Source organism: Danio rerio, chromosome 11 (assembly GCF_052040795.2).
Source record: "Danio rerio strain M-AB ecotype USA chromosome 11, GRCz13ab, whole genome shotgun sequence".
Lineage (NCBI taxonomy): Eukaryota > Metazoa > Chordata > Actinopteri > Cypriniformes > Danionidae > Danio > Danio rerio.
Window position 1 is genome coordinate 13,625,001 of NC_141031.1, and position 10,880 is coordinate 13,635,880.

A 10,880-nucleotide genomic window follows, 5' to 3' on the forward strand; every position below is an offset into this window, starting at 1 on the left:
GTGGCGCAGTTGGTAGTGCAGTTGCCTCACAGCAAATCAGTCTTGGCTAGGTCAGTTGGCGTTTCTGTGTGGAGTTTGCATGTTTTCCCCGCGTTCGCGTGAGTTTCCTCCGGGTAATCCGGTATCCCCTCCGAGTCCAATAACATGTGGTACAGGTGAATTGGGTAAGCTAAATTTGTCTGTGTGTGAATGACAGCATATGGGTGTTTCCCAGTCATGGGTTGCATCTGGAAGGGCATCTGCTGCGTAAAACATATGCTGGATAAGTTGGTTGTGCATTTCGCTGTGGCGACCCTTAATAAAGGGACTAGGCCGAAAAGAAAATGAATGAATGAATGAATGGTGGAAGAGTGTTGTTTTAATGGAATTTGATACCACTGGATAGAAAGAAAAAACTTTTCGTCTGTGATCCTTTAAGAGTAATCAAACATTGCAGAAATGTCCATAATGTGTGATTCGTGGGTGTTTTTTATGCTTTTAAATAACATGATGCTGCAATTTCAGCTCTGACAACTTTTTTTATTTATGATTACTTCCTAATTAGTTAAAATGATAAAAAAAATCATCTATAATACCATCTATAATAATAATACAAAAAGTGCCAAATCAGTATCAAAGTTGAAACCAACATAAACATCAAAAACAGCAAAATGTAAAACAGGTAATCATCTCTAAAACAACTAATGGATAAACATTAAATTAAAACATAAATTAAGTATTATCATTAACACAATTGTCATTGATCACATTGTACAAACATCTGTCTGTAATGGTTTAAAGAATGAATACACCCAACAAAGACATAATAAGGCTTTCAACTTGGGTGTGAAAGGTTATTGCCACTATATAAATCTTTCCAGTCTAAATTGATTTTATGTTAAAACAGTCGCTCTGTTCTCGCTAAGATGGAAATGAGTTTTTACGCTCTTGAAACACCATCTCGCCTCTTTGCTTTTCATCTTTTCTCTTGCCTTGTGGGGATTAACACCAAACAAATTGATTTTTAAACACAGCTTTCCTTGTAGTTTAACCACACACAAAGACCGTGGTGGAGATATCAGTAAATCTATATGATAACCCAGCTGACAATCAAACGCTACATGGACTTTTGTTTTAAATAATGAATGAGCTTCTTTATGGAAACTGGCTGCCCTTAGGATACATTCAATATACAATCAGATAATTACATTTGGATGCTTTGATTTTAATAAGTAGTTCATACAATGCATTTGACACAATGATGAATTTCATTAGCATTGCATTATTCAGGAGCTACCTGCATTGTTTGATCGGTTCTTATTTTTACTGTTATTTCAACTGTTGAATAAAACATTGCACGGAATGATATTTTTTAGGTTCAGTAGACATATTAGATTTGATTTACACACTGATAAATGTTTAATACCTTCAAGTCAGTTTCAGCAGATTGTATTATTTGCATCAGCATCACAAATGCCTTTCTTTTCTTCTTTTTCCATGTAATGAGATGGTATGAATGGCCACCTGCTGCAATTTTGATGAGGTTGTTGGTTAAGGTTCCAGTGGGACTTTTATGAAAACACATCTGTGATAATTGCCGGAATACATGACTTAAGACCTTTAGCTTAAAGCATTAGCCGCAAAGCAAAATTTCAAATGGGGTTGCTCTTTCTGAAGCTGTTGCAGATGGTCAGACGGTTTGGATGTTTTCTAGACCTTGACAAACGTCATTACCGTCATGGTCTGTTCTGACTGTGCAGACAAACAAAATTATGGGCTTTAGAATTCTCATTCAGATGGTCACTTTTGATAATGGCAATTTGTATTTGTTTTAGTTCTCTAGAGAGGCTGGGCTTTTTCGTGTTGCTGCTACTAAAACAGATTTCCACAGCTAGGTCTTTACAAACTGCAGAGTCAAGGCAAACAGTTCTGGATCAAACACAACAGATGAGAACCAACAGGTAAATAGACTAAATACTGAAGGTTACATTTTGTCAAATCCTGCTTTAGGTGTAATAAACATTAAAGTAATAAATTTACGACAGAACAAATGAGCCAAGCAAAATTTGATCGGATTGCCACAGAACTTCCTGTTACACTGTCTGTTCTAAAGAATGTACCTTTAGATGACCTATGTGGTATTTCTGTTTGGTAAAACAGGGGTGAGAAATATAGGTCAATTTGAGGAGGATTGACCCCACTAATTAACGCTTGATCGCCCTGAAGGTCAAAACAAGATTTATGGAGGGGGAGAGGGTCAGTTGTTTAATACCTAGTAATATATCACTCTGATCTGTATTTTAAATAATAACGTTGTTTAGAAAAATTGATTATATAAATATACATTTGACCACCCCTATAACGGTTCAAACCATTGTTAATTCATTATTGTGCCAATCAGTCTGTTCGAGAAAAAAGTCTGAAAGCGGCAGATCTAGAGCACCAATAGACATTGTGTTCACAAGACTTTGTTTTCTCATAAAATATGTGTTTGTGTCTTTATTTAGCCTGAAAATCAAATCAAATTAGACGCATAGTTTGTAGTTTAGCCTACAGTAACATCTGAAAAGGCTGATTAGAGAATACCGTAGGTCAGAATACACTAAATATCTCTCAAAATGTTGAAAAGATAACTACGTTTTATTAATAAACTTGATGTAATTGAAAATAAATACTTAAATGAGTGAAGCATTTTTTACACAAACTAACCCAAAAAGTTGACCCCCCTGATCATCAATGTATAATTCACACTCTGGGTAAAACCAACACAAATTTTAGGAGTTCCCCTGTGAAGTCTTGCATCTTGTTACAAACAGCAGGTGTTGAGGATGGCACATAAAATACTAGGAGACAGCACACACCCCTTAAACAAACATTTTAAAGTGGATGCCCCTTGGGTGCTGTCAACAAAAAGAATTTCCACAAATCGTCTTAAATTTACTTTTGTACCTGAAGAAATTTGGTTACGTAATAAATGTAGTTAATTGATAGTCTTTTATTTGTGTACATTATGTTAAGTGTTGGTGTTTATTGTGTTAAGCATGTCATTCTTGTTATATGTGAAGCTCCACCAAGTCAGAATGAATTGTTCCAAGAGGATTAATCAAGTTTTAAACTAAACTAAACTAAACTAAACTAAACATTACAAGAAGATACTGAAAAAAAATGCTGTGGTAAATACTACAGAAATGTGAAAGCAGTATCACATCATCACAAGAATATGAAAAGAATATTATGTACATTACAACAAAATTAATAAAGGAAACAAAAACATGAAAGCAGTTCCACACATTACCACAAGTATAATTATTACATAACATACAACAAAGTCATGCACAATTAACAGCACATTTATCACAATAGGTTTATTGGATATTGAGTGTTTCATCATATGGAATAGGCTACTACTAAACCTTTTTGTAAGGTAACATTTCTTTAAAAATTAACTGTTTACATTAATTACTAGCATCACCAAACCAAATTCCAAATAAGGAAAGGTTTGATTTTTTATAGAATTTTTCTTTTACTTTTTATTATTTTTCTATTGTCAACAAAACACACAGAATGTCCAAAAGAGGTCCAAAGTCCAAAAAAGGGCGGAGTCACTTCCAACCCAGGCTTATTCTGATTACGTACCGCCATATACATTTCTGGAGAGAGCAAAATACATCCCAGGAGTTACGTTTTTTTTTCCCACCAGAGGCCACTGTGTACACTTTTTTGAGATCTCAAATTTCTCTAGCGAGTGCCATTCGGGCCTGTTCTCACATAAATCCACCAGAGGCCGCTGTCTACTGACTGTCTACTGATTGAATGACTGACTGTCTGACCAATTGACTGACCCACCCCAGGAAACAAGAATGATTTCCAGCAAAGAGCTTGATGAGACAAATCTCTGCAAAGATCTGTTTTGACTATTCTGAACACCCGGCTAGTGACCTGCAACTTCATTATGACAGAGACTCATCATTCTTAAGGCCAACAACCTTTGACTTCAGCTCTGCCTGGCTTCCATTTGGCCAGAAGAGAATTGGTTCCTGAATTGAGCTTGGTATCTCCCAAGGTTTGTACATATCCATGAGTTTTGTTGGTTGCCACTGTGGCCTACAATAGCTCTGGCTGGCTTGGAGTTGGGGTTGGCGGAAATGCTCTTTGTAGATCATCTTTTAACAGCTACATTAATATTAACTGATTATTATGAACTGAATCAGTTATGAACCAACTAGAACTACACTTCTACTATCACACTACCACTGCACTGCTAACTGCCTGATGTGCTGAATATGTCCCAGACATAAATATTGTTATGGCTTTTAATCATTTCCTTGTTGATTCATGTAAAGTGGCTTTGACACAATCATTGCATAAAGTGTTATGAAAATAAGTGACCTGACTTAACTTGGTGCAGTTTGAACTTGAAAAGTGGCATTTGTTGCACTAATGGGCAGTGAAAAGCCAATAGTCCACTTCCAAAAGGGACTGCAGCTCTGCCTGTTTGTTTGGTCAGAGGACAACATGTTTGTTTCCATTTCTGTAAGTTGGTGAACTTTTGGTTCCTACAGCTATACCTATGTGGTGAATCCCAGGTTTCAGGAATGAAATTGGTACTGAACTGAACCAAAATGTCATTAAACAAACAACAAGAAACAGAATTCTGTAGAAGTGAATGTGCCTAATGAACTAAACTTAATTCAAACTGATGAAACATCATTCTTGATTTTCAGTTAGTTTAGGGTTTTCTTTGCAAAGCTGCTTTGAAGCAACTGTATAAAACGCTATCCAAAAAAGAATAACAGCTAATGCTGAGTTCACAGTGATGCTTGATTTTCACAGCTGTTTTCACACTGCATGACCTCTGGGGTAGGATTCGGTTGCTGCTGTGTTTGTGTGCTCCTGCCAAAGTTTTTCCAAACTTTCCTCCGTTTTTGTTTTCCTCCCTTTCTCGGGACCAAATCCATGTTTCTGATATTGTGGTCTATAATTCCTCCTTGAACTCCCCGCTGTCTTGCATATTGCTTTCTCATTAACTGTAGGTCAGCACAGATGTGTTTTTTAGTCAGAAAACTTTTCACAAAGTGGGATTTTGGCAACAGGTTCAGATATTTAGCATATTTCATAGGCATCAGCAAGTCTGATATGGTCAATTTACCCTAAATTTGGCCAAACTTCTTGTGCAGAGCTGCAGTCTAGGTGCCAGAGGCTGGAGAACGCTCCATCGTGGAGAAGCTGCAGGTGTGAGTAGGTCACCAGCGGGTGATTAGGCTGGCTCACAGGATCAATGAGAAGATTCGTATGTCACTGGGGTCTTTCGGGAATTAGTCTTATGCTCTCCTCTCCTCCATGACCACCAGCGCATCTGCTCAGGATATGGCCTGGTCGAGGATTCTGACATTATACAATGTATAATGTACTTAAAAAAACGGTAACACTTTATTTTGATGGTCCATTTGAGTATTAGTAGACTGTCTGCTTAATATCTATGGATACTGCTTCTTGAACTGACATTTAACCTACTATAAGAAAGTTTGCAAGTACATGTCAATTTACACTAGCCCTAACCCCAACCAAACAGTCTACTTATAATCTACTAAGAATCGGTAGGCCTTTAGATGCAATGTAACTTAAATTTAATAAACAGACCATCAAAATAAAGTGACCAAAATGACTGATATCTGTGTATATAATACATTTTAATGGAGTAATCTAAACAAACAAAATAATATTAAGAACAATTTGTGTATTGTGGATTGCTTAAGACTTTTTGCTAAACTAAATGATTAATCTATGAATGGTTGTGGGTTTTATGTAGGCCTACACTGTCAAAAAATAACTGAATATTGTTCTATATTTTGTGATTAATTTTATTTCCCCACATTTATTCATGCTTTGAAATTGCATTAAGAGACCTTAAGCTTTCCTCCAGCAAGCTTTAATGCTGTAAAGTTTGAAAAAGTGACTTTCATTGAAATTTGAAGTGATACATTTTCTGGGTTTGTGTTGTAAATTACAGTATAAATAATACTGATAATAAACCAGTACTTTTTCAGTTATTTTACTGACTTATTCATATCTCTTATACATAGTGTTTCAAATTGTTAAACTGCACAACCACAACTGCCATTTTTCTTACCACAAATTTTATGTTTCACCTGAAGTAAAAAAAACTAAGCTCAGCCCCGTTCAAGAGAGAATAGCATATACTGAAACATGAACATCACAACCAAAAGCTTTCAAAGTCAGGGAAAGGTCTTTATTAAAGTTTAGTTATAATCTTGCCAGTAAAAAAGAGTGGTTAATAAATAAAAGTTCTTACAAACAAAGTCATAAAAATGAATGGTCAGAATAATCTTTGGCTTTACTTGTTTTCCATGTCCAGATATATAGATTGTTATACTAGGAATTGGTACTTTAAAATGTATACTTTTATTGTGCTTTGAATCTTTTAAGTATATGAGTAAACAAATATGAATTAATAAAAGTTGAATTAAACATTTTAAAATGACTCAATTTATTTGAATATCGATGATGTTAAAAAGCATTTAATTATTCAATTCAGTTGGCATCATCTTTCTGCAATCTCAAGAGGGATCAGGATGGGTCTTGGGGTAGAAATAGGGCAAAAGAAAGAGACATAGCACAGCACATAATATTTTAAACAAGAGATATGTATGGTAGCAACACAGTGCCGCAGGTACTGTCGCCTGTCATAGGTAGTGCTGTCACCTTACAGCAAGAAGGTCGCTGGTTCGAGCCTCGGCTGGGTAAGTTGGCATTTCTGTGTGGAGTTTGCATGTTCTCCCTGCGTTCGCGTGGGTTTCCTCCAGGTGCTCCGGTTTCCCCCACAGTCCAAAGACATGCGGTACAAGTGAATTGGGTAGGCTAAATTGTCCGTAGTGTATGAGTGTGTGTGTGTGGATGTTTCCCAAAGATGGGTTGCAGCTGGCAGGGCATCAGCTGCGTAAAAACGTGCTGAATAAGTTGGCGGTTCATTCTGCTGCGGCAACCCCGGATTAATAAAGGAACTAAAACGAAAGGAAAATGAATGAATGAATATGTATGGTAATGTGAAAGAATGCGTTTGATGAGATGCATTTAACTGGAACACAGTTATGAGATACATTGTGTATACTTTATGCAAGAGTGCCCCTAAAATTTTATTTTAGATTTTAGAGATTACACTAGGGACAAAAGGCTGTTTTATTAGGGAAGTCACAGGCAGTTTTGTGTCAGGTGTATACCAAACACACTACGTTTATTCTGCTTCCCGTACCATTTTTGAAGATGCTGTGAATAGGTCCACCATCTGGCCTGCATATGTAATGAATTATTTTATGTACATATTATTATTCCTGTTTTAAGTATGCTGGAGACAGCTGGGATCTGTCAAACTCACCTGGACTCATTACCATCAACCCTGGAATATGGTCATGAATCCCCAACTGAATTAACTATAGACCTATTATCTATTTCAACACTATGCTGTGTACTGTATGAAGAAATACCGAAATATCAGCAGCCAAAGGCAAGGAAAGCAGGTCTCCGTCAAAGTCAATTAATAATAAATTATAGATAATTGCAGTATATAAATAAAAATATTTGCAACCCTGGGGATATTAGTGATGGATGAGCTTTCAGTTGCTGGTTTTGCTCTATACGCATTTATTCATATCTCTTCATTACACCCATAGCTTCATTGCATTTTAGCTCTTTTAAACAAAAAGCTTTGGGTTTTCCTGATGACCTCTGGCGAATCTGCAGGGTCAGTGACTCCAATATCCCGCCAGACGATAGTCAGCAAATACCAGAGCTCTCATGTAACTGATTCCAATAGAGCTGCAATGACCCAGCAAGGGCGTAAGTGACAAAGAGGAAGAGCGATTGAGAGAGAGAGAGAAAGCAAGAACGTGTGACATATGTAGAAGAATAGAGTAGAAGATTTGTAAGATGTTTGGTTTGGGAAGGACATTGTTTGAGTAGGTGTGTTTCTACAGGTGCTAATAAAAGCAGGAAGTCTTCTGGTTTTGACAGTGGTGACAGGAGTCTCCTTTCCTTGCCCTAATAAGAAACCGAAATAGATGTGGATAAGACCTAGCTACCCACGGATCGAAAATATGGTATTTTTAACAAAAGCAATTTCTGCCCCAGAGCAGACATGCACAGAGATTCTGCTTTTGAAAGTTCATTGTTAAAAGTTTGTATGATTTTCCTTTGATTTGGTTTCTGTCGGATGTAGTTAAATAACAAAATTGAATGTTTTTGGTCTTATTTGTCATTAGTTTTTACATTGTGCTATATTAAAACTTCAAGATTTTCTTTTGGAAGAGTCTTTTCATTTCTTCTGTGAACTGAATTCAAGGGTAGTAGCTGGAATATTATTACTGACAGTTGGTGATTGTGATTTTATTAGTCTTTCATTTTGCACTTGCTCCTTCTGTGTAATCTGTTCTCATCTTCAAGGTTCATCCAAAAAAAAAAAACATCTAATTTCCAGCATGAAAGAAACTCTTCATGTCTGCTCTGACATTAAAACAGATTACTAAATCTCTGGCTGTGCTTTGAATGTACAGGGCTTGGACAATGAAACTGAAACCCCTGATTTCAGACCACAATAACTCATTAGAATGGTGTGATGTCTCCTTTTGCAGCCAATACAGCATCAGTAAGTCTCGGGAATGACAAATGCAAGTCCTGCAAAGTGGTCAGAGGGAGTATGAGCCATACTTCTTACAGAATATTGGCTATAATATTGGTCAATGCATGATGCTGGTGGAAGAAAACGTTTCCTAACTTCCCCCTCCAAAACACCCCAAAGTAGCTCAATAATATTTAGGTCTGGTGATTGTGCCGGCCATGAGAGATGTTTAACTTTAATTTCATGTTAATCAAACCACTCTGTCACCACTCTTGCCGTGTGTATTGCTGCATTATCATCCTGATACACGGCACCGCCTTCAGGAAACAATATTTGAACCATTGGTGCACATGGTCCTCCAGAATGGTTTGATAGTCCTTGGCAGTGATGCACCCATCTAGCAAAAGTATCAGGCCTGTATGGAATGTCATGATATGAGAGGGGTCTAAATGCAGACCTGGTGCAGTGCAATCTGAGCTGCATCCAATGCTTTTTAATGGGCTCTCTTAACCCCACCCCAAAGTTTACCCCTCACAGTGATGTCACTCTTTCCATTTTAGTGCATTGTGTCTGACATTGCATCGCTGAGTTATGCAATCTCAGCTTGCATCATAAAGGCTGCAGGTACTGTCGCATGATATTGCAGCCCAAACATCTGCTTCCCTCAGGGCATGCAACAGTCTTGGTGGTGTGCTTCTTTGGGGCTTCTTCACATCATAACTTTCTTGAAAGTGAAGGTGAACTCATTGCAGAATAATTTTTGCTCGCACCATTGAAATTGACATTATAGGCATTGCCACAAGTGACCTAAGGTTTAGCTGTAGGTGTCACCATACCTTGTGTTCCCACTCTCTCCTCCAGTTCTATGTTACAGATGACCTTTAGTTACCTGCTTTTTTACGAAGTCACAGGTCATCTGAGTTATTCGCTCCACCTGTTTCTCATCCCTTTTTTCCTATTTATAGCACGTCATTTCCCTTAATGTTTGTCAGTCTGTTGTCGTTGGTGTGTGTGTATATCGGTCTGTTACTCACCCCATATTTGTGTCCAGGGCTGCCAGTGAATGAGTATCCCGTTGTTTTTGGACTATTTCCACGGCACTTCCCCGGCACTCACACGACTGGGTTTTCTTTGTTTGCAAAGACTTTCTCCTCAATAAATACTTTGTGTTCTGCATTTGAGTTCACTCCTTCTTCTACCCGTGACAGTAGGAGCCCAGATATGCATATTGACCCCGTGGAGCTCCCGACAAACAGTTTTGGTGGAAACAGAAGTGTCAAGGTTATTAATTCATATTTAATTCTACAGTGAGTTTGGCAGCTGTGGTTTTATTTTTATTTTTTGGATACAACCTGGGTTAGCACCTAAACATCTCTTTCAGACAGCTTCCTTTTGCATCCACAGTTACTCCTGTTGGATGTAATTTGTCCTTATTGGTGGTATACCCTGATACATTACCCCAATACCATGGTTCTTGATAAATCATAAAGACTTACTGTCTTGGTCACAGATGTGCCAGCCAAATGCCACAATTTGTTCTTGAGTGGACCAGCCAGACCCCAGACCTCAATCCTATTAAACATCTCTGGAGAGATCTGAAAATGGCTGTACACCTGTCGCTTCCCATCCAACCTGATAGAGCTTGAGAGGTACTGCAAAGAAGAATAGGCAAAATTTCCCAAAGACAGGTGTGCCAACTTGTGGCATCATATTCAAAAAGACTTGAGGTGCATCAACAAAGTATTGAGAAAGGCTGTTAATACTTATGTACATATGATTTTTCAGGTTTTTATTTGTAATAGATTTGCAACAATTAAAAAAAAAATTCACATTGTCATTATGGGGTATTGTGTTTAGAATGTTGAAAAAATAAATTAATTTAATCCATTTTGGAATAAGGCTGTAACATAAAAAGTGGAAAAAGTGAAGCGCTATGAATACTTTACGGATGCACTGTAAATATGATTTAAATCAAAGAGATCATTTTAATAATCAATTTATTTATTGTGAAATTTAAAATATGCAATGTCATTTAAGGCAAAGGATTTCAAAAATAAATATTTTTATTTTAGAACAACAAGTGTTTATCTTGAAATATTACTCTCTCTTTCATTTAGTTAAAAAAAATCCAAAAAGATTTTACAGCAAAAGCCGGATGTGTTTAGCATTATAATACATAGTATTCAAAAGTATCAGACGACAAAAGGCATAGATTACCTTATGTTTAAAAGTGTTTTAAATGTTAATAATTCAAAATGCTCTTATACAA